We start from the raw sequence: 24,610 nt of genomic DNA, 5'->3' as shown, positions 1-24,610 counted from the left end.
TCCTCACTCTAGGCAGGCCACAAAGTGTTGCACTACCATAGTCCAGCTTTGAGATAACCAATGCTTGTACTGCAACCTTCAGGTCATGAACAGGGAGGATGGGTTTGAGTTTCCTAAGTAAACTAAGTTGGAAGTTTGCTCCTTTGGTGAGGGAACTGATGTGCTTCTGCATGTTCAGGTTTTTGTCCAGAATGATACCCAGAGATGATGCCGAGTCTACGAGGTGCGGACTGCAGTTAAAAGCTGTCAGCTGATTCAACCATTGCTCCATGATGAAGGATTGGTTGTGGGGTGAGATCAGTAGGAATTCCGTTTTAAGAGCATTAAGCTTCCGGTGATTGCGTGTCAGCCAGCTTTGTGTTTCCGGCAGGACTGAGTTGAGGGACAGGATGTCTTCGGGGGAGGTGATCTTCAGGTATAGTTGGGTATCATCCTCATACATATGATAACGAATGCTGGATGATTTTAAAGTTTCCGTCAGAGGCTCCATGAACATGTTAAAGAGCGTGGGGGACAATGCTGAACCTTGTGGAACACCCAAGGTGACTTGCGCAGGGTCGGACAGGGATTGGTCCACCTTGAAACATTGGGATCTGTTCTGAAGGAATGAAGAGAACCAGGTTAAAACCAGCCTAGACAGCCCCATCCTGTGTTCTAGGTGGTCAATTAGGTGATCATGTTTGACAGTGTCAAATGCTGATGAAAGGTCGAGAAGGATCAGTATGCACGACTCATTTTGATCCACCATTCTAAGCGCATCATCCACGATGAGCGTTACCGCCAACTCTGTGCTATAACCTGGGCGGAAACCAGATTGGCACTGCTCCAGGAGTTGGAAATGGTCAATGTGATGACAAAGTTGGGCGAGCACACATTTCTCCAAATGTTTTGCCAAGGTGGGGATGTTAGTGATTGGTAAAAATTTAAGTAGGTCAGTGGGATCCACATTTGGTTTCTTTAGGATCGGGGTAACCTGACCTGATTTAGGGCAAACCGGAATAGCACCTTGCATAGCAAGGCGGATCTCACTTCCGGGAACAGGTTCGATGGCAGAGGGTCGTTGTAGTGATTGGAAGGTTTCAAGGTCAACAGCATTTTGCAAATAGCGGGTTCATCCACGGTTTGGAACAAACTCCACGATGCATTGTTGTTAGGGCGGAAGGGCTGTATATGTTCAGAGATATTTGACTCAGAGGGGCATAGGGTTTTCAGCGGACCACCTGAGAGGTGATCACGGGCCGAGCATAGTTCAGACTCGATCTTGGTAGTCTTATCTGTGAAGAAAACAGCAAATTCTTCACCGTTCGGCAGAGTCCCTTGACCCGGAGCCGAGAGGTTAGCATGATTGTTGGATTGGGACTTGATGAGTTCCAACAGCTTTTTCAGACTTTTTTTGTTTGATCTAGTTGAGTTCTAAAGAAGGTGGCCTTCGAGCATCTGATGTGTTTGTTATATAAGCTTCGCAAGGATCTCAGGTGACAAAGATGTTCCAAGGAGGGATAGGATCGCCACTTCCTTTCTGCAAGTCTTAAGTTTCTTTTTTTGGCATTAAGACTATCCTTGAATTAAGGTTTGGAGAGTTTAGCAGATACACTTTTAAACTGAAGTGTTGCCACTGAGTCAAGCACATTAAGCATTGCATGGTTATAGCGGGCCATTAGATTGTGGATATTAGACATGTTCAAAGGGGGGGGCAAGATGTTGTCACAGAGCTCCGTCAGGTCTTGCGAGTTGATGTTCCGTAAACATCTTTTCAACAGTTTTTTGTGTTACACAAACACACATAGGCATGGGGAGATTAAGTGATTTGCCCAGAGCGTCATTGTCGAGACTCAAACCCGGCTCTCCAGATTAGAGATCGACCACCCTAGTAGTGATATACTTGTATGCCTCTCACTTGTGGTATATGTATACTGGTTGATATTAACAATGCAGATCTGGCTCTAGAGGCCCGCCCGTGCTTTATCAATACAAAAAATAAATAAATAAAATAAAATAAATTAAGAGTGTGGGTGACACACTTACACATGGAAGTTTTGTAACACCGTTGCCTTAGTACTGCCCTCTCTACCTTCAGATAAAATACTTTGTGCAAAATCTATATAGTGTTGATCTCATCAGTACACAAAGCCCCGTGTACTTCTCGAATTTAAAAAAATACACTTTTTTTATTTTGCGCATTCCATATATGTTCAAAACCTACCTCCTAGAGATGAGTGTCCAGTTGCTTCTGTGTTCACAATGCGCAGCTTCTGAAAGCAATCAAATCCAATAAGAAACAGCACTGCGTCACCATATTTTACATTACATAGTTAATATGCAAATGTGCCACTAGGCGTTACATTAAAAGTAAGTCACTATGCCCTCTTCAAATAACTGTTTAACCGTTCAAATAGACCTTTCTTATGATAAAGGATACATCATTCTTTCCATCGTGTTTGAAATATTCAGGCCTCTCTTGTAGACAAAAGCACACCCCATTCTGTCCATCAGTGACGTTACCACAATCTTGGAAGGATCCACACCTCTCTACTTGCTGAATTTAGCAATCAGCAGGTGAAAGATGACATGTTTTAGGGCTGCAGTGCAACCCCTTTGCAAACGTATTGGTATCTTTATTCTTCTTGATTTAGAAAGTACATCAATATATCTGTAGATTTTCGTTGAGTTTATTTTTTAAACTATCTGGAATTTTGCATTACCTGAAATACGTGCAATTTAGGAAATTACACGACTGTGAAATTTAACACACCAGTGGGGAACTGATTCGAGCAAAAATGTCTTGCAGGAGAGTAGCACAGGGAGGAAATGTATTGCAGGAGGAATTTTCTCCTAGAGCTAGTAGCCTTGCACATAGCTCTGGAGTTACTTTTGAGCGCCAAGTATGGCAGATATTCCCTAGAGGCACCCAAATGTGCATTTTGTGAAATTTCCTAGGAAAAAAAGTTTTGCCCATCCCTAAAATTTATTTTGTGTTTTTAATTTGGCGCTTCGTCAAAATGTTAGTGATCTGTTCTCTGAGTCTGCAGAAACAGGATCTCCTGTGAACTATGAAACATACGTCATTGCACCACCAGCGATGGAGAGACCCCTATCAATCCCTTAATGAGGCAGATCGAAAGGGGTGAATACATTTTGATACACAATGCATCAGTGTCTGGCTTGTTCTAGTGAACCAGTCACCTCGCTCCCTTTCTCTGGATAAACGCAGCTCAATGGCCCAAAACCGCATGCATCTATTCTGTCCTAAAAGGCCTCGGGCGGCCAATGACTGTTTAAGCGGGCGATGACACGGGCAGAATCCACCCCCCGCACCGCGGATGAAAGGAGAGCGCCGATTGATGCCGCGCACCGGCCCAGCGCTTTATCTTGGAAGGAGAGCTTTCAATGGGCTGACTGGGTAAAAACTAACAATGGCGGCGGCGCTGCCAGGGCTGGAGCCATCTGTCACTCTAAAGAGGACATGCATTAAATGTTCTCCCCTGTTTCCAAGTCTGCAGGCACCTAATCCACAATGCGATTATGTTCTTTCTCGCCCCTCTCTTGGGAACGTGGAAGGGATACTTATGTCGGATTAAACAATACTCATTGAGTGAAATCAGTTTCAGAAAAAGCTCAGGTAATTTTTGCCGAAGCACGTCACCTTCTCCTCCGTGTTCACTTAGGTTTTAGGGGCATATTATCAAGACAGGCGATAAAATTATCGCCGCTTTAGCGGCAGAAAACTGCTGCTAAAACGGCGAAAATGGGCTTGATAATATGCTCTATGGAATTCCAATTGAAGCCCATGTTAGATGTGAAGGATATCTAATATGGGCTTCAACTGGAATTCCATAGAGCATATTATCAAGCCCATTATCGCCGTTTTAGCGGCAGTTTTCTGCCGCTAAAAAGCGGCGATAATTTTATTGCCTGTCTTGATAATATGCCCCCATGTTTCACTCTGAATTTCCCAGTGTGAGATTGTTTGATGTATATTCCTTTCCTTTAGTATTTGTTACTATTATTGCAATCACGAGATAGTATGGGGCATATCAGCAAGGCGAGGCGATAGAATTATCGCCGCTTTTGAAGCCGTTTTCGGCCGAAAAACGGCGATAATTTTACCGCCCAATTAGCAAGCTCACGCTAACGCGTGAAAACTTGCGTTGGCGTGGGAATTCCTAACGCCCAGCTTTGCATCTCTAATGAGATGCAAAGTGGGCGTTCCTGACCTGACATGACAGGAGAAATGTCGCTAAGCGACATTTCTCATATAATCAAGCCCCAAGCTATGTAGCATAGCGGCAAGAAAAGTAGAGATAACCCCTGTTATCGCTACTTTCCTTACGCCTGCTTCAGGACTGACTTAGCCATGATATCCTATGGAAGGTGGATATCATGGTCAAGTTTGTGGGGCCCTATCAACAAGCTAACGCCACATTGTGTGAGATTATCGCTGGGTTTCCAGCGATAATCTCATGTTAGGCAGTTAGCGTGAGGATTTTTATCGCTTTTGAGATAAGCGTTGCTAATAGCACGCTATCTCAGCGATAAAAATCCACCCTAGCCGGCTATAATTATCCTAGCGCTAAGTGCACTTAGCGATAATTATCGCCCGTTGTTGCTGATATGCCCCTATGTGCCTCCAGGTATAAGTTCATATTGTCACATGAGTTTTCAGAGCCTGCTGATATCAGGGGCAACTCGACAAGCGTTGTAAGAAGTTTGGCCTTCTCTCCCTGGAACCTCAAGAACCGGATCCTACTGCAAGCTCCCTTAATGCCAAGGATGCCCTCTGCCAGCAGTCTTGATTGGGCCAGGTTCAGGAGTTACCAGGCGAATCGGGGCCGCGAGTCTAGGCTGTGGCAGAACCACACCGTGAGAGAATTTCACCAGGGAAGTTTTCTACTAAAAGGAGGAGAAATGCTAGCTGAAAATGGGGAATAAGACAAGGGGATCAGCACAGAAACACAGAAGAGAATGTTTTTCCCCATCCCAACAGGGATGTGACTAACATGCAGTACTGGTAACATCGCTCTTGGAATTTATATGCCCCATATACAGGGCCACTCACAATCAAAACATAAAGCTTACAATCAGAAGGTTCAAAATGTTGATCAGCCAATGCTATCTCTTGGACGGTGGTGTAGAGTAGAAGGATAAAGTACAGCTAATATTTTTATAAAGCATAATAAATGTACCATCCTGCGGTAATATGACTAAAAAGCATAATACTTTAATCAAAGTTAGTAGTTCAATAGAGCGGAAAAATGATGTTTATATTCTTAGCTTCACAGTAAGTTATTTCTATGTTGACAGTCTGGCTTTCACACACAGCTGGAGGGCCCTGCGTGCATTTACATTATCAGTTAAAGCAGACTTTAAGCACATTAGTGGTGTCATACAGGTGTGGTGTCTGGCCTTTTTTGTAAAGTCATAAAGTTCTGTGGATGTAGTTGTTATTGGGAAGTGGACCCACACATGGGGATCACAGAATTTGAAGTAGATGGTCGCTGGTGGCAGGGGTGCCCCCATTTTGCCTGTTTCGAGGGAAGGTCAACACCCCGCATGAGTTTATGGATTTGGACCAGATGTGTATCACATGTCAAGCCACTGGACGGGTCAGAGAAAAGGCAGACCCCAAATGTAGGGCCTCGCCTTTGTTCCTATGCCCAGCAACGACTGTCTTCCGGCCACCACCTCACCGTACATCGTTGGCCCTGCAGCCATCACTACAGCAATCAAATGTCCCTACTCGGGTTCCTTAAGCGTCCCGCTATCTCATTCCTTCTTTTAGTGATTTTTATAGAGATTTTGTCAGGTGCTTTGAGTTTGAGTTTAAAAACATTTATAAAGCGCACGTTCACCAGGCGGTTTCTTGGCGCTATGGAATGCTGAACCATTTAGAGAGCAGGAAAATCGGGGGAGTGAAGAGGTTTATAGTGGGAAGGCTTGTAGGAACAAAAAAGTTTTCAGCGCCTTTCGGAAGTAAGAGTATTCGGTGGAAGATCTGAGGTGAACTGGTAGAGAGTTCCAAAAAGAGGGGGCGAGTGTGGAGAATTTCGATCCCCCCCACTTTTTGCGCCTAAAACAGGGAACTATCAACAGATGTTGGGAAGACGAGCGTAGTTCCCTGGCTGGAGCATAGGAATTTATTTCCGAAGAGATGAAGGCAGGAGCAGTGCCAGCCCGGGCCTGAAAGGTGATACAACCCATCTTGAACTGAGAACGTTCTCGGATGGGGAGCCAGTGTAAAGACTTGAGAAGCGGTGTGACGTGATGGGATTTGGCCAGGTTATAGACTAGGCGGGCAGCCTGGTTTTGAACCAGCTGTAGTCGCCGGATCATGTAAGCGGGCATACCACAGTATAGGGCGTTGCCATAGTCTAAACGAGAGATAACCATAGCCAGAACAATGAGTTTTAAAGCAGGGAGGGAAAAGAAGTGGGAAACCTTACGAATGGTGCGGAGTGACAGAAAGGAGGAGGATACCACTGAACTAACCTGGGATTGTAAATTGAGTTGGTCGTTCAGTTTGATTCCGAGTGTTTTTACGGAGGAGGATGGAGAGGGAGGGGGGCCTAGAGAGGGGGGCCAGAAGAAGGGAGTCCAGGGACTGGAGGAACCACCCGTCAACACCAGCTCGGTTTTGTCAGGATTTAATTTCAGATGGTTGTGGTTCATCCAGTCTTGGATGAAAATCATAGTAGATTGAAATTTAGCAATGGACTCAGGGGATGATGACAAGGAAAAAATGAGCTGGAGGTCGTCCGCATAGTTGAAGACGGAGACCTTCATTTGTTGAAGGGCAAAGATGAGGGGGGCAATGTACAGATTAAACAGAAGTGGGGAAAGGGAGGAGCCTTGAGGAACCCCACATTGAATCCTTCGTGGCTTTGGTCTTTATGTTTAGGAATGTGTTTACCAGATGTTTAGGGATATGAATGTAACTGCTATTCCTCTTAGTGTGGTAATTAGGGGCAGATTTATTAACATTCCTCGCAACGCAATGCAGCAAGGCAACTTGCGGTGCTGCATGTGTGAAAGGGAGACATGAAAAATGTGCCATATTTCCAAAGATATGGCACGTTACTCCCAGGTCCATAAGTCCTCATCCCAATCATGACATATGGAGGTCTATCTTCTCCCAGACAGAAAAAAGAACCCAAGGAATGCTGGTTCCCACTACCCACCCTCTTCCACCAGGAGTACATAAACCGTACTTACCCAGCATTCTTTCTGTTCTTTTTTCTGTCTGCCGACAAAATGGGATGAGGTTTGCTGGACTGCTCCTGCAGAGTGGGAGCAGAGGTTGGAGGTTACTGGGTATCGCGGCAGTCTTCATCACTGTGTGTGTCTTACGGTTTGCAGGTCTTGCCGGGAGATGCGGCGAGACAGAAGTCCATCCCTTGGTGGCTGCGGTATTTCCGGGTCGCGGTCGTGTCTGCCTGACAGCTGGGCCTGGTTGGCAGACAAGGGCAGTGAGTGGTTGGCACGTCAGAGCTTGAATGGGAGTGCTCTGGAGGTGCTTGGTTTCTGTTTTTTGTGCAGAAGACAGACAGGCTGGGTGCAGGCACACCGGTCACAGAGGGCGTGTCGGGGCAGGCCTGGGTGCATTTTGGTTTTCGGTTTTGATGGAATGAGGAATTGTTATGTCTAGTGGTGAGTACTGCATAGCAGTTTCTGTTTTCTGCATATGCTGTGAGCTGTATCTTTTCACCTGCTACATGCTGTTTGTGGATCATGGGGAAGCATGCCAGGAAAAGTAAGCATGGGGTGATTCCTTCTCTTCTTTATCCAATTCCTTATTCTCTTCTCCTTTCCCTCCTGGTTCTAATCCCCGCAGGGAGTGTGGGGACGCTAGATTGAAGAGGCTAATCAGGGAGATCTTGATGCAAATGGGGGTCTCCTCTAATCCTAAGGAGATGGTGCCAGTTCTTTCTTCTTCTTCAGTGTCAAAGGAGGAGGGGCAAGGGTCTGAGGAACTGAATAGAAAATATATTTCCAAGGACATTCTTCCGGACTTGATGAGACATGTGAAAGCTAATATGGGTTTCCCGGATGGGTAAATGCCTTCAACTTTACCTGGGGGCTTGCTGTGGCAATTCCAGTGTTCGGCGCCCCTGGATGTGTCTGTTTATCAGTATATTTCCGAGGTCCTCAAGAGGGAGAGGCATGATCCGAATAAGATTATGTTGCCCACTTCATGGGGAAGTTGCACCCCTTGCAGGATATGCAGAAAGACCTGCCGAATGCCATTCTCATTGACTACTTTGCGGCCAGTCTGGTGGGATGGACCTCCTTGGTGGAATATGGGGTCATCCAGGATGGGGTAGATAAGAAGGTGGATGACTCCCTTTGTAAGGTCTCTTCCGGTTCCCATCTCACTCTTCGGGCTGGTATCTATGGTACCTATGTGGTGCAATCATTGCTGATGGATCTTAAAGCGTTGTACAGTTCCTTAGACGATGCCTTTTACTATGCTTGTCTTCTGGATCAGATTGAATGTCAAGTGGAATATCTTTCGGGTGTTTCTTTTGATGTGGTCAGGGCTTCAGCCCTACCCGGGGCGGGGTGGGGATTTCTGTGGTAGCCCATAGTAATATTGTTCTCAAAGACTGGAGAACTGATTATGCTCAGAAGGCGTCTGCGCAGAGGTTGCCTTTTCAGGAATCTTTGTTGTTTGGGGCAAAATCGGAGGACAATCTGCATAAGTTATTCAAGGAGAAAAAACTTTCCTTCTTCCCTCAAAGGCGCAGCTAATGAGAAACTTTCCTTTAAGCCTAAATCTCCCTTTCACTCCTCTTCCAGGAAGCAGTTCACCAGGTTTTAAGGATGTTTCGCTGCAAGATGGGGTCTGAATAGGAAAGCCAAATCCCCCATGCTCAAGCCTCATTTCTGACTTTATGATGGGGCAGGAATTTGTGGTAGGCGGTAACCTCCGGCACTTTCTCCACTCATGGGAGCAGTCTACTTCCAACTCCTTCCAACTCCTGGGTGTTGGACATTATGGGGCACAGTTTCAGGATCGAGTTTGGGAGGTCCCTTCGGAATTAGGTGTCTGTCCGACGCCTCGATCTTCCAGGATGATGAAGCAGGTGCCTCTGATGCAGGGGATTTGTTCCCTGCTACAGAAATGCGCCATTCAGGTGGTACTCTCCTTGGAGGTTGGGGGTTTATTCAACCATCTTTCTGATGGCAAAGGCTACGGGAGGCTTCCGGCTGGTTTTGGATTTGAAAGCTATTAACCAGTATGTGTTGCATCGCCCCTTACCGATGGAGACCCTGAAGAGGATTATACCATTGGTGCTGAATGACCCTCTATGTTGCACCTTAGACCAGGATGCATACTATCATGTGCCCATTCATCTCCTCTTCCAGAAGTTTCTGAGGTTCTGCATTAGGGGGGTGCATTACCAGCTTCAGGTCCTTCCATTTGGGCTGAGGTTAGCCCCCTGGGTGGTTAGCAAGGTGGAGGCTCCTCTGGTGGCCTCCCTTCATCTCCAAGTAATCCACTTATACCCTTATCCGGATGATTGGCTTCTCCATGCTCCCTCGGAGGAGCTGATCCTGGGGCATCTGGAGATAGAGTGTGCTTCTGTCAAAATGCATGGGTTTCTCCTGAACTGGGAGAAGTGTCAACTGGTGACCTCTCAGGATGCCCGGCTTTTGTTCCTCTGGGTGGAACAACATCTCCTATTCCTGCGAGCTGTATATGTTCGTGGGTTAGACAATGGGTTGGCAGATGTTCTCAGCTGGTTCTTCCCTTCCTCTAATGAGCTGTCTCTTACCAGGGAGGTTTTTCAACAGGTGTGCAGGAGGTTTGGTTCACCTCTCATGGATCTTTTTGCTACCCGGCACAATGCTCAGGTTCCTCAGTTTTGTTGTTGGGGCCCTCAGGTGGGGTTCTGGGGGGTGGATGTCCTAATGGTACCTTGGCCCAACTGCCTTTTATATGCCGTCCCGCTGATTGCACTGGTTCCCCAGTTTCTGGGGGAGTCACAGGATTGAGTCCTGGATGGTGATTGTGGTAGTGCCTTTTTGGCCCCATTGGTCATGGTTCCCCAGTCTCAGGCCGATGGCTGTTCAGGGTCTGTGGATGATTCCATGCTTCCCTTCTCCTCTACAGTCTGTCCCATCTTTGGCTCTCACGAGGCTCTGTCTCTCAGTCTGGAAGTTAAGAGGCGGGGTTGCAGAGCAGGGGACTTCCTCGACTCCTAGTGATGGTGATTCAGCAATCCTATCGTCCTTTCAGTCTGAAATCCTAGGAAAGTCATTTGAGGAATTCTGGTCATTGGTGTGGCTCCCTCCATCTGTCTCCATTGGAATGTCCCTTGACAGAAATGTTAGAGTTTTTGTGGGAGGGATTTGAAGACATCCTTGTGGTGGCTACCTTGTGGGCACAGTGAGCTGCCATTAAGGATTTTCGGGGCCCCGTGGGGTAATCATGCTGATGTGGATGATCGGGTGGTCAGATTGCTGTGCAGTTTCTCTCTTGCCCGTCCTGTGGTGATGCCGCTTTTTCCCTTATGGGATTTGCCATAGACGTTGAAGGCTCCAGTGTCGGCCCCTTTCGAACCATTGGAGTTGATTGATATTAAGTTTGTCACCTTCAAGGTAATTATCTTGGTTGCGGTTACTTCCTCTCGGCAGATTGGTGAACTGGGTGCTCTGATGGCCAGGGAACCATATTTGTCTTTTTCTGATGATGGGGTGGTTTTGAGGTTGTTTGCATCTTTTGTGCTTAAGGTGGCGTCTCAATTCCAAAAGTCCCAGGAGCTTGTTCTGCTGGCGCTGGTGGAGGTTCATGGCTTTTCCGGGAACTTGGTCCCTGTTGGACGTGAAACAGGCTCTCATGGTCTATCTGGAATGCACTAAGCCTTTTCATTAGTCTGAGGCCTTGTTTGTTTCTTTTAGGACTTCTTCGGAAAAGGAGAAGGCCTCCTCACTCTCCATTAGTCGGTGGCTGAAGCAGGCGATTGAGCTGGCTTATTCCCTGGCTGGTGCTCCTCCTCCGGCAGGGGTGCAGGAGCATTCCTTGAGGGAGGTGGCAGCCTCCTGGGCTGAATTGCATGGGGTGTCCATTGCTGAGGTATGTCAGGCAGCTACATAGGTTCCTCCAATAATATTGTTCGCTATTATTGTCTCCAGAATGCTTTGGGGGAGGATGTACATTTTGGGATAGGGGTGTTGCAGGCTGTGTGGTCCTAAATGTTTTTTTCTTTCTGTACCATGTTTGAATACATTCACTTGGGTGCAGCTTTATGGTTGGTGTCCTGGGTGTTTTGTTGTGGGTACAGAAGGCCAGGTTTCTGGCTTTGGTATACTCCATATGTCATGAATGGGACGAGGACTTAGGGACCTGGGGGTAATGTCCTATTACTTACGTTAATCTTTATTACTCCTGGTTCCGATGTCCTCTTCCTATTCATTATGCCCCTCCCTCCCAAACAGCTGGCCTTCCTTGGAGAGCTTGGTAGTTCAGAGCGAATGCTGGGTAAGTATGGTTTATGTACCCCCACTGGGAGGGGCTGGGGTAGGGGGGACCAGCATTCCTTGTGTTCTTTTTTCTGTCTGGGAGATGATAGATCTCCATATGTCATGAATGGGACAAGGACAATGGGACCAAGAGTGATGAAAATTACCCTTAAGTAATAGGACATTTCATCTGCCTCCTTGCTCTGGCGCACTGTGGGCAGCCTAGCAACAACACAGGCACCATTGTGCAAGGGTGCCTGCATTATCAGCAGGATTGTTTTTGTGCAGGAAGGAACATTTTCTTGCACACAAAAATTCCTTAAAAGCATTTTCCTTTTTCTATGTGGGATGCGGAATGTATCACACATTTCTCTTTGTTACGCCTGGGAGGCCTACCATTTTGATGCATTCCCAGGTTTACAAAGCTTTGTAAATCTGGGAATGCTCCAAAATCCATGGGTGGATGTGTTGGAATGCCCACCCTCCATCCACGGAATGACTCCCTGCTGCAAGGTAAATCAAGGCAGCGAAATGTACTGCCTTGCTATATCTACACTATACCACAAAGGTGGCTTTGCATGGCATAGTAAATCCCAGTTAAGGCATTGCGTTGCATTGCGTCACCTTTAATCCTGCAAGGGCATTAATTTGCCTGACAGGTGATGTAGTAGCAGTGGATTGGATGACCAAGGCAGTGTGGAATGAGTCTACAATAAACAGTATGAACTATAGTGATGAACATAATTTCAATAATTTAGGTCTTGCTCATCGAACTGTTATAATGCCTTACTTCATTTTTTTTTTTTCAAAGGAAACATGTTTCATAATAAATTCGACCTGAGATGCAAATCTCTAACACCCCAGTTGTGGCACAGCAATGTCCTCTCTCATGCCCTTGTGTTAATTTCACTCATCAGCTCCTGCTTCTCTGAACGTTAATATTCTTTTGTGCAATGTGAAGCTGTACCTTGAGCATTGTAGTTGACCGCATGTGATTCTGATGCATGCAGTAAGAAATTTCCAAGAGGCACACACACTTCAAAGGTGTATGGTCAAAGTTACTTGTAAGTGCAGTAGCGGCCGGTGTTGTGGAGTATTGGTGAGTCAGGTGGAGGGGTGGGTCAGTCACAGAACGAAAGAAAACTTACCTGCAGCTGTCCACGTTGCGCTTTTCTGCTCCTCTCCTCGCAGGCACTGGATCCCTGACTCCACTGTGGTCAATCCTGACGCTGCTCTCATATCATGAGGGCAGCGCCAGGACTGGCCTGAGCGCTATGAATGTGCATCCCAGTGAGACTGGAAGGCTGTGCCTACTCTCTCCAACCCAGCAACGCAGCTGGGGTTGGAGAGAGCTCCAGCGCGCATGACAGTTTGGCCGACCTGAGATAGCTGGCTAAACCGCCATGTGCACTGACAACAGTGCCCATCACTCCCCCTGTGCCTGTCATCACTCTGGCCCCGACCCCAATACTTGACAGGAAAGGAAAAATAAAACGATAATAAAATGTGTTAATTATCGTTTTATTTTTTCTTTCCTGTTGTTCTGGGGCAGTAGGGTGCAACCCTCCTGCTCCATAGCAGAGGAGCCACCGCTGTGTAAGTGGTATACAGCAAGAGGTGTGAACGGATTAGGTTAATAAATTATTGCACTACCTGGCTTGACCTAGGTCTATTCAGCCCAGCCCTGACTCATCAGACTCTTCGTAGCCACTGCACCTCCACAGCCCCTGACACTCCAAATCCAGACAGTCAATCCACATCCTAGCAGAGGCACACTGGATGGCTCAGCAAGAATATACCTACTTTCTAAAAGTGGTATTTTCAAACACAGAATGTAAAAATCACCCTCACTAAAAGATGCATTTTAACATTCTGAGTTATACTAAACTTTATTTTCCTACCTTGTTCCCAGGGGAAGTTAGTCTTATACGATGTGAGAGCAATTTCCTCATTCAATCCTATGAGAACAGGTAGCCTTGCAATATTGAAAAATGAAATTGGCAGTAGTTCACTATCAGGACATGCCACACACACCAGGGCATGTCCTACCTTTCACATACACTGCATCCTGCCCACAGGGGTACCCTGGGCCTACTGTAGGGGTGACTAAAATGTAAGAAAAGAGAAGGTTAGGGGCTGGCAAGTGGGTGCACTTGCCAAGTCGACATGGCAGTAGTAGACTGCCCACAAGCACTGCAATGGCAGGCCTGAGTTACATTTACAGGCTGCTTATGTAGGTGGCACAATGTGTGCTCAAAGCCTACTAGCAGCATTTGATTTACAGGCCCTGGGCACACACAGTGCACTGTACTAGGGACTGACTAGTAAATCAAATATGCCAATAATGGAAACACCAATCCATAACAATAATTTACAAAGGGAGCACTTGCACTCTGGCACTGAACAGCTGTGGCAAAGTGCCCAAAGCATCTAGGCCAGCAAAACGGAGTCCAACACACGGCAAAAACATAGGGGGTCAAGGCAAAAAATACAGGGGAAACCCACACCAATTATGCCAGGTCTAACATGTGCTAAAGTCCTTAGCCAATAGTAGAACAATTAGACTTCCTCATGTTTTAGGGAAGGGTCACTGGCACTGAAGTCTCGTTAGCAGGTCACAGTGAACTGCCAGAGTTAAAAAATCAGCATCTAGTAGCTAACAAGCATTTGCAATGCAATAGGTCTCGCGTTATTAAAGTTTTAGCTATTGGTGTTGCATTATTTAGCAATGCCAATAGCTCAAACTTTAATAATGCAAGACCTATTGCATTGCAAATGCTTGTTGTTACTGTTGGTGTGATGGATGGAACATCCTACTGTTGCTCCACAAGCCTGTCATCAGATCACCCATAAGTCTGTCTTCTTATTGACTCTCCTTGCAAGCAGCCACCTCTAGTCATAAGAGCAAAAAGAGGATGTAGAGCAAAAAGGTTGTGAGGACTGTCATGTAATAAATGATTTTGTGATTACGTAGTCTATGTATACAGAATAGATAAAATAATTCAAATAAGAATTGTATACTTTAATGATGCAATGATATATGACTATAGTACATCTAAACTTCTGTGATAGTATACTTTTCTAGGTAACTGTCTGTTGCACTTAACTTTTGTCTACATATATGTGTAGGTAACTTTGTATTAGTCCTTTTTAAACCAACTATATAATGATATAATAATTTCAAATAAAAAAAGCACAACATAATTTTGTATAAAGAAAAATTAAGTACAAAAAATGTGTATTCTTATTTATAATTAATTTCTCCTCCAAGGGACAATCCTTAGTTTTTATACAAGTGTAGAGGTTAGTTCAACAACTTTGGAGTACACATCTCGCTCATTGGTGATTTATATTGATCTATATGATTTGTAATTTTACATATATTCCCAAAGAAACCTATCATGAGAAAATATTTTCAAACATACACACAGATTGTCTATCAACGGAAACAACAATTAGAAAACTAATGTAATTTAAAACAATTATCATAATATTTAAAACCAAATGTCGACGCTGCGTTTCGGTGGACTGGAATTAGTTGACACCACCTTCTGGGCTGGACTGTTCCCATTAGGAGCAGGGTCAAGACTAATTTGCATATGACTGGGTCCAAACTGGGGTGGCGGGGTGAGAAAAAGAATGTTCGATTAAACCCAGATCTTTGTGACTGGAGGTGAATGTTTGCATTGTTCAGCATTCCGTCCATTTGTTCCTTTTGCTAGTTTGTTAATGGAAAGCCAGGAGCAGTAGCACCCGGTGCTGCCAGAACCGCTAGAAATAAAAAAGCACTGCTCATCACTGGACTTTGGGGGCATAGAGGGTTAGGCTGAGACTGGCGTGGTGGATTTGTCTGGCTCCCTTCAGAGGGATGTTTTCTTATACGACATGATAGTGCTCAGCAATAGGGGCAAGGAGAGAGGGTAGAAGCGGCCCAGGATCTGAGATAGCTGCGCCGGTAAGTGAAATTACGGGAATGAGGAGGAGCGACATTTTTACAGCTAAAAGTGGTGAGCAGGGTGTTTGGTGGCTGGGAGAGTGCTGGAGTACTTGGGGCAACTCCAGCACATAAGACAGTTTAGAGATACACTCCCAGTTCTCTTTATTTGAATGGGATTATTTGTTTTAGGGTTTCTCCTTATTTGGGGTTGATGTCTACTGCATACAAAGGCACACGTTGCGTACCTATGGGCACACAGAGTTTCTGACCATGCAGGGCACACATCTTCAGTTGCTCAAGGGCGCACACATGGTCTTTCCAAATCACACCCAGGCTCTGTGAGGGAGAGACAGGGGTGTGGAACCCCTACATACATGCATCCACTCACACATCTCCGGTGCTGCCTCAGCCTCTTCACCCAGTAATGATTCACAGGGGGGCATATCCTCATCCTGCACACATGAACCCCTGCCTCAGAGCATCCCCTGATGCCCTCAAATTCATCCCTTGTACTGCACCCCGTGCTCTTTTTGTCACTACTTCAATGTTTTAGAATCCCAAATCCCACAGTAAACGTTTTCCTGACATTTTCACTTGGTTTTGATGAAAAGAAAACGTGAAATTGTATAAGTTAGGAAGCAGTGGGGGAGGGTCCACTACCCTGCTTCATTTGCTCGGGCCAGGACACAGCATTTTTCCCTGTACGGTCTCTGGGATAGCTTAAGCACAACATTTTTATTTCGGTGTCTTGTTTTTTTTGTTTGGAAACTGTTTTTGAGATGTCATAATACAACATCTCACTCCTCCACATGGTTTTTAAGACCGTGATTCAGCTCTTCACTTGTTGTGCTCTCTTTGGTGTGTAGAAAGTTGTTTGCTTCCACTGATATCACAAAGGTTCTCTTCTGGTTTTACGGTGTGAAGGCAGACATTGATTCAACATAGTGCCTGTCCTCTCTTACTTCTCCTCAATTAGTCACTTTTTGTCAGCATCCAACCTCCTGCACCCAGCCTTAGACCATCATTTCAGAATGCTGGACCTCGGTCACATGTGAAGCACCTAGTACAAAGCTGCTCCATGTGTACAACATCATTACCAGCCACAGGCACCTCATTTTTCTCAAAAGAATTGTAAATAAATATTTAAAAAAAAAGAAATTTTCTTTAGCAGGGTCCTATGTAACTTTTCAAAAATATTCCATTTTTGTGATCTAGTCTGCAGCAAAAATAGGAATGTTAGCCCAGTACTATAAATGTCTAAATAAAATCTGCTAGAACCAATGTAGCATAAGATATGTGAACACCCAGGTTTCTGTGAAGTTCAGGATAGGCTTTTCTATCTTAAAGTACACTTACCTTGTCCCTGGGTGAACTTTTCATTATATCAGTGTAATCTCGCTTAATTAATTTATGGCATTTTACGCGAAATGCTCACAAAGACACCGTAGTGCCACATTGTGTCATTTTCTATTCAAGAAAAAGTCTGAGCACAGGAATAACACAAACGAGCAGAACGAGGGTGGCTGCTGTTTGACTCACGTGCGATCAAGCATTTTGCGCTAAAAAAACATATTGCTATGTGGTTTGCCTAATTTTGCTGAAATTTCAAGTAAGTAGTGTAGAACCGGGTTTTGGACACCCCTCCCCACTGGAGGGTCAAAGCCAGCGGTGCAGGGGACACCTAGAATCTACGGGTTCACCTTCCTTACTCATACATCACCAAAGAGACCAGGACAACTTAGCTGTGGAGGAAAGTAAGTTACTTTATTAGCTCGAGCTAAGGACAGGGTCCCAGAATGGTACAAAGACAATTCTACGGAGACTGCTGCTTCACTCCGCAGCGCACACACAATTATAGCGCTAGCCACACCCTTTACACATCCAATCAGAATACAAGTTCCTTATCAGTCTCGGGTGGCGTAATCGTGGCCAGGGAGCGTCTGTCTCTGATTGCGCAATGTACACAGCCTTTTGCTTTCGCGACCAGATGGCGTGGTCACGGAGCACAGCCGTTGGTCGTGGGGGGCTGAATTACCGACAGTTCACAGGATGTGGCTAAGTCTCTGGCACAACCCGGGGCGAGGTACACAAGCAGCTTCTCGGGATCGGCTCAACTGCAAGGCGCGGGGAGAGCTAAGCAAGTTCTAACAGGGACACAGAAAGCAATCCTTCACCAGGTTGCCGCGAGCATGGCAACACAAAAGGGAGTCTCAGCGGCAATTTTAAGCACAGTTCAACAGTCCCTCCTTTTGCCATGCAGAGGCAACTATCAGTCCGCACCTAGGTCAATGTTCATCATATTCTAGACCTCCTTCTCAAGCATCATCCTGGCATTCTGGTGGTGTGAATTCACTGGTTTGGGTGCTAAAGAGGTGGCACAAAGGCCACATAGCGCGGGCATACATTGAACACAGAGGCAGCAAGAAAAGAATGCGGCTGCAATGAAGGCAACAAAAATTAATATCTTCCCTCCCCACTGAGAGACTAGGCCCCAAAACCAACCGGTTAGGGACCATGAACCCTCATCCTGATGGATCTCGGAAGCAATCTTATGGAGCTTCTGGATTGTTTGATAAACTGTTGGTGCATTATCAGGTATGTATACACAGCAGCTGGTTCAGATCAATCTACAGACTCCTCCACGGTCCGATAGGATTATGTCAAGAACCATCCGGTTCTGCAAAGTCATGAGGCGGTCCGCTTGAAGTTCAGCAGTGATGTTACTGAGAGCACCGGCAGTCACATTGATGGTGGCCTCTACCACTCTTGTAAGATGTCGAATATTGTGACTATTGACTATAGGGCCCAAAAAGGGGAGGAACCCTTTAGCAAAGTCTTCAAATTCTTGGCCAGCTGTGTCTTCAATGTCAATTACACCTCTCTTCTGGATGTGGTGTGTTGCATCGGCTGTGTAGGTTGGGGGAAGCAACCAAGCGATATAACCGGTGCCAGCCCATGACTTGGGCAGCCAGGTGTAGGCCTTGCTCCCGCACACAAAATAGATATTGAGCGAAGCCACCAGTGCTGGGCGAGTCGAGCCATTAAGCTGGAGCGTGTAGGTGCATTCACTCTCCCCAACCCATACTGTTCCACTGCTCTTGATGCAGTATCGTCCAGAATGTGGGTAGACAGGTAGGTCCCTGAGGGGCAGCAGCCGCCATCTTCCTCCACCGCCGATGAGGCTCAGCGGATAGAAAGACCTGTGGTTGTTCTCGTATTCATCCTTTTCGGGTGAAGTCTTATTCATATTTGGCCACTCCGTAGCCATAATGTGGGTGTATGCTTGCTTGCTACTATTCTTCCCTGGGGATCGCGTAGATGTGTTACCTGAATAGAAGGTGTCAAAGAATACCGTATACCATCCGTAGGCTGAACCGGCTCAAGAAAAGGGAGCAGGAATCAGGGGCATCCCTGTGCCCGCAGTATGGGGCAGCAACCCACATACCCAACAGTTTGTTGTATTCACCACAAGCTGGTGCTGGTGTAACATCTGAATGAAAGTATTGTTATAAAATTCTGCCCTTCTGGTTTGCACGTGGGGGGGCAATGACACATGCTGATGAGGCGATTCTGTAGAGGTAGGAGACTCAGGCGCTGCATAGGCAGCGTGTGCTATCCACCCGAGGCGGGCGAGTACGAGTAAAATAATTATGAGTACAAGTGGACAGATCGTGCACTGGCCATGTATTATCTTTATGTACTTTCTCTTCTTCATTTTCCTGTCCTTCATGCTTTCAGCATTCATTTTTGTCACTGTCATGCCTCACCCGGTCTTCCCTAGTTGCTGCCTGTGATTGGTGGTTGCTTCACCGGACAGTGATTCCAGCAGTCCTATTGACACACTCTGGTCCGCTGCACTGGCCAGATATATCTGCCGGCAAATATCACAGCCCTGCAGCGAAAGTCAGGCCAGGTGAGGTAGAGGGCAGAGACCTTTGTCTCTTCAGTACTTTTTTCTGGGTCGAAGGTTGTACCTGGTGGATCCGGGCGTTGTTTGATCAGAAAATAAAGGCTCCGGCTGTTGAGTGTCCCACAGCCTCAAACGCGGAGGAGCAGCAGCTTGCAGGATGTCGTCGTCCTCTCACTCAGATGAAGCCCAGGCAACGTTAGTGTCACTGAAGGGTACAAAACATGGGACTTGTTCACATTTGTCATCTCCCAGGCCCTCCTTGAACCACTGGTCGTATGGCAGTGGCAGAGGCACTCATTTGCAGTGCGTCGCGTGTACCAAATTCTTTCTTCCTGGCACTTTCACCGCAGACCTGCAGCTCCAGGTTCTTGGTCCTCTGGAAGTTGCGGATGCAGACCCAATCACCTGGCTGGATGGTGTGGCCAGGGCCCTCGGGTTTGGGTGGCAGGATGTCCTGTACCTGATGATGAATAAGACGCAGGTTAGTGGTCAATTCATGTAAATAATCAATCAACAATGGGTATTCGATATTAGAATATTTCTTTGGGCGGGGCACTCCCCAAACATTAGCTGGTCGACCAAATACTATTTCATAAGGAGATAGTCCGGTGCGGGAATGTGCCGTGGCTCTAGTGGATAAAAGGGCAAGGGGCAGGGCGTCCGGCCAAGACAGTCCTGTGTCAGCCTGTATTTTAGCCAATTTCAATTTCAATGTTCCATTGTGGCGCTCGACCAAACCCACTGACTGGGGGTGATTGGAGGCATGGAACTTCTGTTTGATCCCCATCCCTACACACACTTTCTTCATTATTTCCCCTGTAAAGTGGCTTCCGTTGTCGCTCTAGATAATTCTGGGCATTCCGAATCTGGGAAAGAATTCCTTCAACAAGATCTTAGCAGTGCTGATAGCAGTGTTGTCCTTAAGGGGGTATGCCTCAATCCACTTACTAAAGGCACACACAACCACCAGGACATATCGGAGGTTGTTGCATCTGTCCATCTGAATATAATCTATTTGGAGCACCTCGAATGGGCAAGATGGGGGCGCAAAATTCCCAGCAGGTGTTGGTGTGCCCTTACCTGGGTTATGCATCAAACAAATCATGCAATTCCTGACTAGCCTCTCAGCATATTTTGGGATGTCCTTGTTTTGCCATACCGGAGCTAGCAATTTGCAAATACCTTTTGCACTAATATGAGGTGGGCCATGAGCCATAGTGACCACTGGCAAAACATAGGCATCGGGTAACAACCACCGCAGTTGTTCAGACAGATCCGTCCAACAGCCATTCTCATCTAATAGGCCTGTTTGCTCTTCCCAGAGAGCCTTTTCCTCTCTAGTTGCCTCCGCTTGTATTTCCTTCACATTTTCAAGAGTGTCCTCATGCATCCCCCCTCCGGTACCCAATTTGAGGGGCCAGCTACATACATATGGGTGGAGACTTCTTTGGCTGTTTCCTTTGCAGTCTGGTCAGCAAATGCATTACCTCTTCCTATGTCATCTGTTACTTTCTTGTGGGCGCTACATTTAACCACAGCTATCTTCGAAGGAAGAGTCAATGCTTCTAACAGCCTGCTGAGCAGTTGACCATGTTGTATCTTAGTACCGTGAGAGGTTAAAAATCCCCTCTCAGCCCACAGTCGCCCCAAATTATGGGCCACTCTGAAAGCATACTGGCTATCGGTGTAGATGTTGACAGCCATCCCCGCACTCAATTCACACGCTCTTATCAGCGCCACTAACTCAGCGGCCTGTGCTGATTGGTAAGGTATCCTCTCACTCTCCACCACTGTCTGTAACGTGGTGATAGCATTGGCGGTAGTTGTGCTACCATCAGGAAGTTTGAAACAAGAACCATCCACATACAGGGTACAATCAGGATCAGTGAGGGGTGTGTCAGTTAAGTCCACACGGCCTTTAGTCTCTTCCTCCGTCCGGAGGACACAATCATGCGGATCAGAACTAGTGTCACCATCAACAAAGGGTAACAATGTGGCTGGATTCAGTGTAGTGCAGCGGCGGATGGTGATAAGAGATGGTGGCTAAGAGAGTCAACTCATATTAGGACAAACGTGCACTAGTAAGGTGTTGAGTTTTTGTCCTATTCAATAAAGTATCAACTGTGTGAGGAACCATAACTGTAAGCGCAGTATCAAGAACCAGACCAGCAGATTGGCGAATGGATATGGCAGCTGTGGCTGCTGCTCTCAAGCAACGCGCGGGCCACGGGATCTAGAACTGCAGAAAAATATGCACAGGGGCGTTGTCTGTCACCGAAACGCTGTGTTAACACTGACAATGCGAAACCATCACGCTCATGTACGAAAAGAGTGAAGGGCTTCTGATAACTAGGGGTGCCTAACACCGGGGATGAACACAAGGCGGTTTTCAGTTCTTCAAATGCACACTGGCACTCATTTGTCCAAGGAAGCGGTTGAGGAACATCTTTAAGTGTGAGGGCCAACAAAGGTTTATTGAGTAGAGAAAAATTGGGTATCCATTGGCGGCAGTAGGAGGTGATACCAATGAAAGCACGGACCTCTTTCTGCGTTTTTGGTGGGGGCATTTTACTGATAGTCTGCATTCGTTCAGGGGTGAGGCGGCGTCCCTCCTTCGACAGGAGATGACCTAAGTAGGTAACCTCATGTCGACAATATTGGAGCATGGAGAGGGAAACTTTGTGATTGAACTGTGCCAAATGCAGGAGCAATTTCATCGTAGCTTCTTTACATAACACCTCGGTGTCTGCCGCTATGAGCAAATCATCAATGTACTGGAGTAATGCGGTACCTTGAGGTAGGGACAGGGAATCAAGTTGGCCCTTGAGGGCCTGACTATAAATGGAAGGGCTCTCTGTATATCCTTGTGGAGCTCTACAGAACCGGAAACTACGACCTGCCAATGAGAATCCGAAAAGATCCCTACTCTGTTCATCAACGGGTATATTAAAGAAGGCATTCTTCAAATCAATGACAGAAAAGAAACATGACAACGGGGGAACCATAGTGAGTAAGGCAGTGATATCTGGGACCACATGAAACTGGGGAACTACTATTTTATTTATTTCGCGTAAATCCTTGACAAAACGATAAACAGGGAACTTGCGTTTGAGGACAGGCAAAATTGAGCTGTTACACACATTGCCTCTTGTCTCTTCAACCACGCCCTTGTCAACAAGTTCAGAAATGATCTGGAGTAATGCCCTCTCCCCTTCCTTGGGTATTTTGTATTGGGGAAGACGGGGAAGGCAAGCATTTTCCTTTTGGGTAACAGAAAAGGGGGTATGGACAAAAGGCCGACATCAGTATCACCTTGGGACCAAAGGGTAGGAGGGACATTTTGGAGTTCCTGGGGAATGGGATCTGAGGAGGCTAAATATACTGGGTGTGTGGTAGGGGGGGCATAGTGATGTAAACACCATCAGGAGAACAGTATATGGTGGCATGTAATCTTTTCAATAGATCTAAACCCAACAAATTTTCGCCACATGTGGAAGTCAAAACCAAAGGGGAATCAACCGTGTAGGGTCCTATCATTAGTTCCAGTGGTTGTGAGATGGGCTAAACACTGGGGTACCAGAAAACCCCACAGAAACGTTACTTGCACCAGACAAGGGGGCCCCAGGGACTTTAGACCTAGCAATAGAACTTTTGGTTGCACCAGTGTCGACCAAGAATTGTTCCGTAGAACCCAGTGTTGTAACGTCAACATACGGTCCCTTCTGGTCAACAGGAATAGGCACTGGTCCCTTTCCTTGTCCTGGGCAATCCTAGTGGGACATAAACCCCGTCCCTTCTTCGGGCTCAAAATCCTCAGTAAAATAATTGTGATCTTCATAATTGGCTGTATCAAATCTATTCTCGTGCATGAGGGGGCGCCTGTCCTGTGACTGCGTTGTAAGTCCGCCTCGTCCTCTCTGGGGCCGTTGCCCTGTGAAGCGGTCAGCAGGAGCAGAGTGGTTCCGGACCAACAAGGGAAACTCATCGCGCCAATGACCCTCCTGGCAGAAATAAGCGCACTGATTGGGCCCCAGCGGTTGGCGAGGAGTCATGGGGGCAGGTTTCTGAACAATTAATTGAAACTTCGGGCACCCCTGTTTTGAGTCTTGGTCGGGTATGCCTGTTGGAGTAATACCTTTGTTTTCAGATCTTTAGTCTTCTTATCTGTTTTGTCTCGCTCTTCATTCTCCCTATTCTCATAATACTGGGTCATTGTCAAAATGCCAGATGGGGTGGAAATGGGCCATGCACTTTCCGACATTTTGAGCTTAGTCCCAAGTTCTGGTAACAAATTGGACACAAATTTATCCACAAACAGTCGCTGTCCCCCCTCTGAAGTCATATCCTGTCCACTATAGTCAGTGAACGTGCTTTCAAATCGCGTGAAAAAGTCTGAGACACTTTCATCTTTCTTTTGCCTGCAAGCAGCTAATTTATCCCAATTAATACGGTGAGGTGTCAACATCGTTTTCATGGCGGTAAGTATCTGGGCCGGAAGGGCCAAGATCATGGGATGATCAGGTTTCTCATCGCCAGTTCGAGCTCTGTCGGCCTCCTCAAGTTGTTGCCAAGTGTGGCCAAATTTTGCCTGATCATTAACATATCGATATCTGCTAAAGTCATCACGCAAGACTGGAGGGTCTGAGTCAATTCCTTGTAATAACCAGCTGGATTTTTACGCGGGTCAGGCAATTGGCTTTTAAACTGGAGGACATCAGACCTTTTCCAAGGGACATGGATCCACATTTGTCTAAAAACCGCAGGTATGTCAGGCTGGTCACCCACGCCAGCAACACGGTCCCTCCAAACAGGCTGTACCTCCGTCATTGGAAAACCCTTATTCAGCATGACACCAGATAAAGAGTCCCAAAGGCTACTAACGTGATCAGATCGCAGAATAGTGCGGGGCCCTGAATGTCCCCCTTCGCAACCTTATTGCGAAGGTCAGACAGACCTGTGGGTGGACCTGATTCTACAAAATCTTCCCCACATTTGGCTCAGTATGTCACACATATCACAAAAAGTGTCAATCTGTTGGATGCGCGCCCACTGATCCATGGTCATCCACATATCCTGAGCGGTGTAAATAGTGCCATTTTCCATCCACATATGAGCCTGTTGACCCATAGCGAGTTGTTCCTGTGTATTACCTATCTGTCTGTGCAAAGTACGTCGTCTGGGAGTGGGTGGTCTATGCGGAGTTACATAAGGGATATAATCACGGACCACTGACCAAGCATTTGCCAATAGCCCTGCACTGGGGGAAGGTGTCAGATGACTGTCAACAAGAAACGGATTAGTTG

Source organism: Triturus cristatus, chromosome 8 (genome assembly GCF_964204655.1).
Source record: "Triturus cristatus chromosome 8, aTriCri1.1, whole genome shotgun sequence".
In the NCBI taxonomy this organism is placed as follows: Eukaryota; Metazoa; Chordata; class Amphibia; order Caudata; family Salamandridae; genus Triturus; species Triturus cristatus.
Note: the sequence above shows the minus strand (reverse complement) of the source record.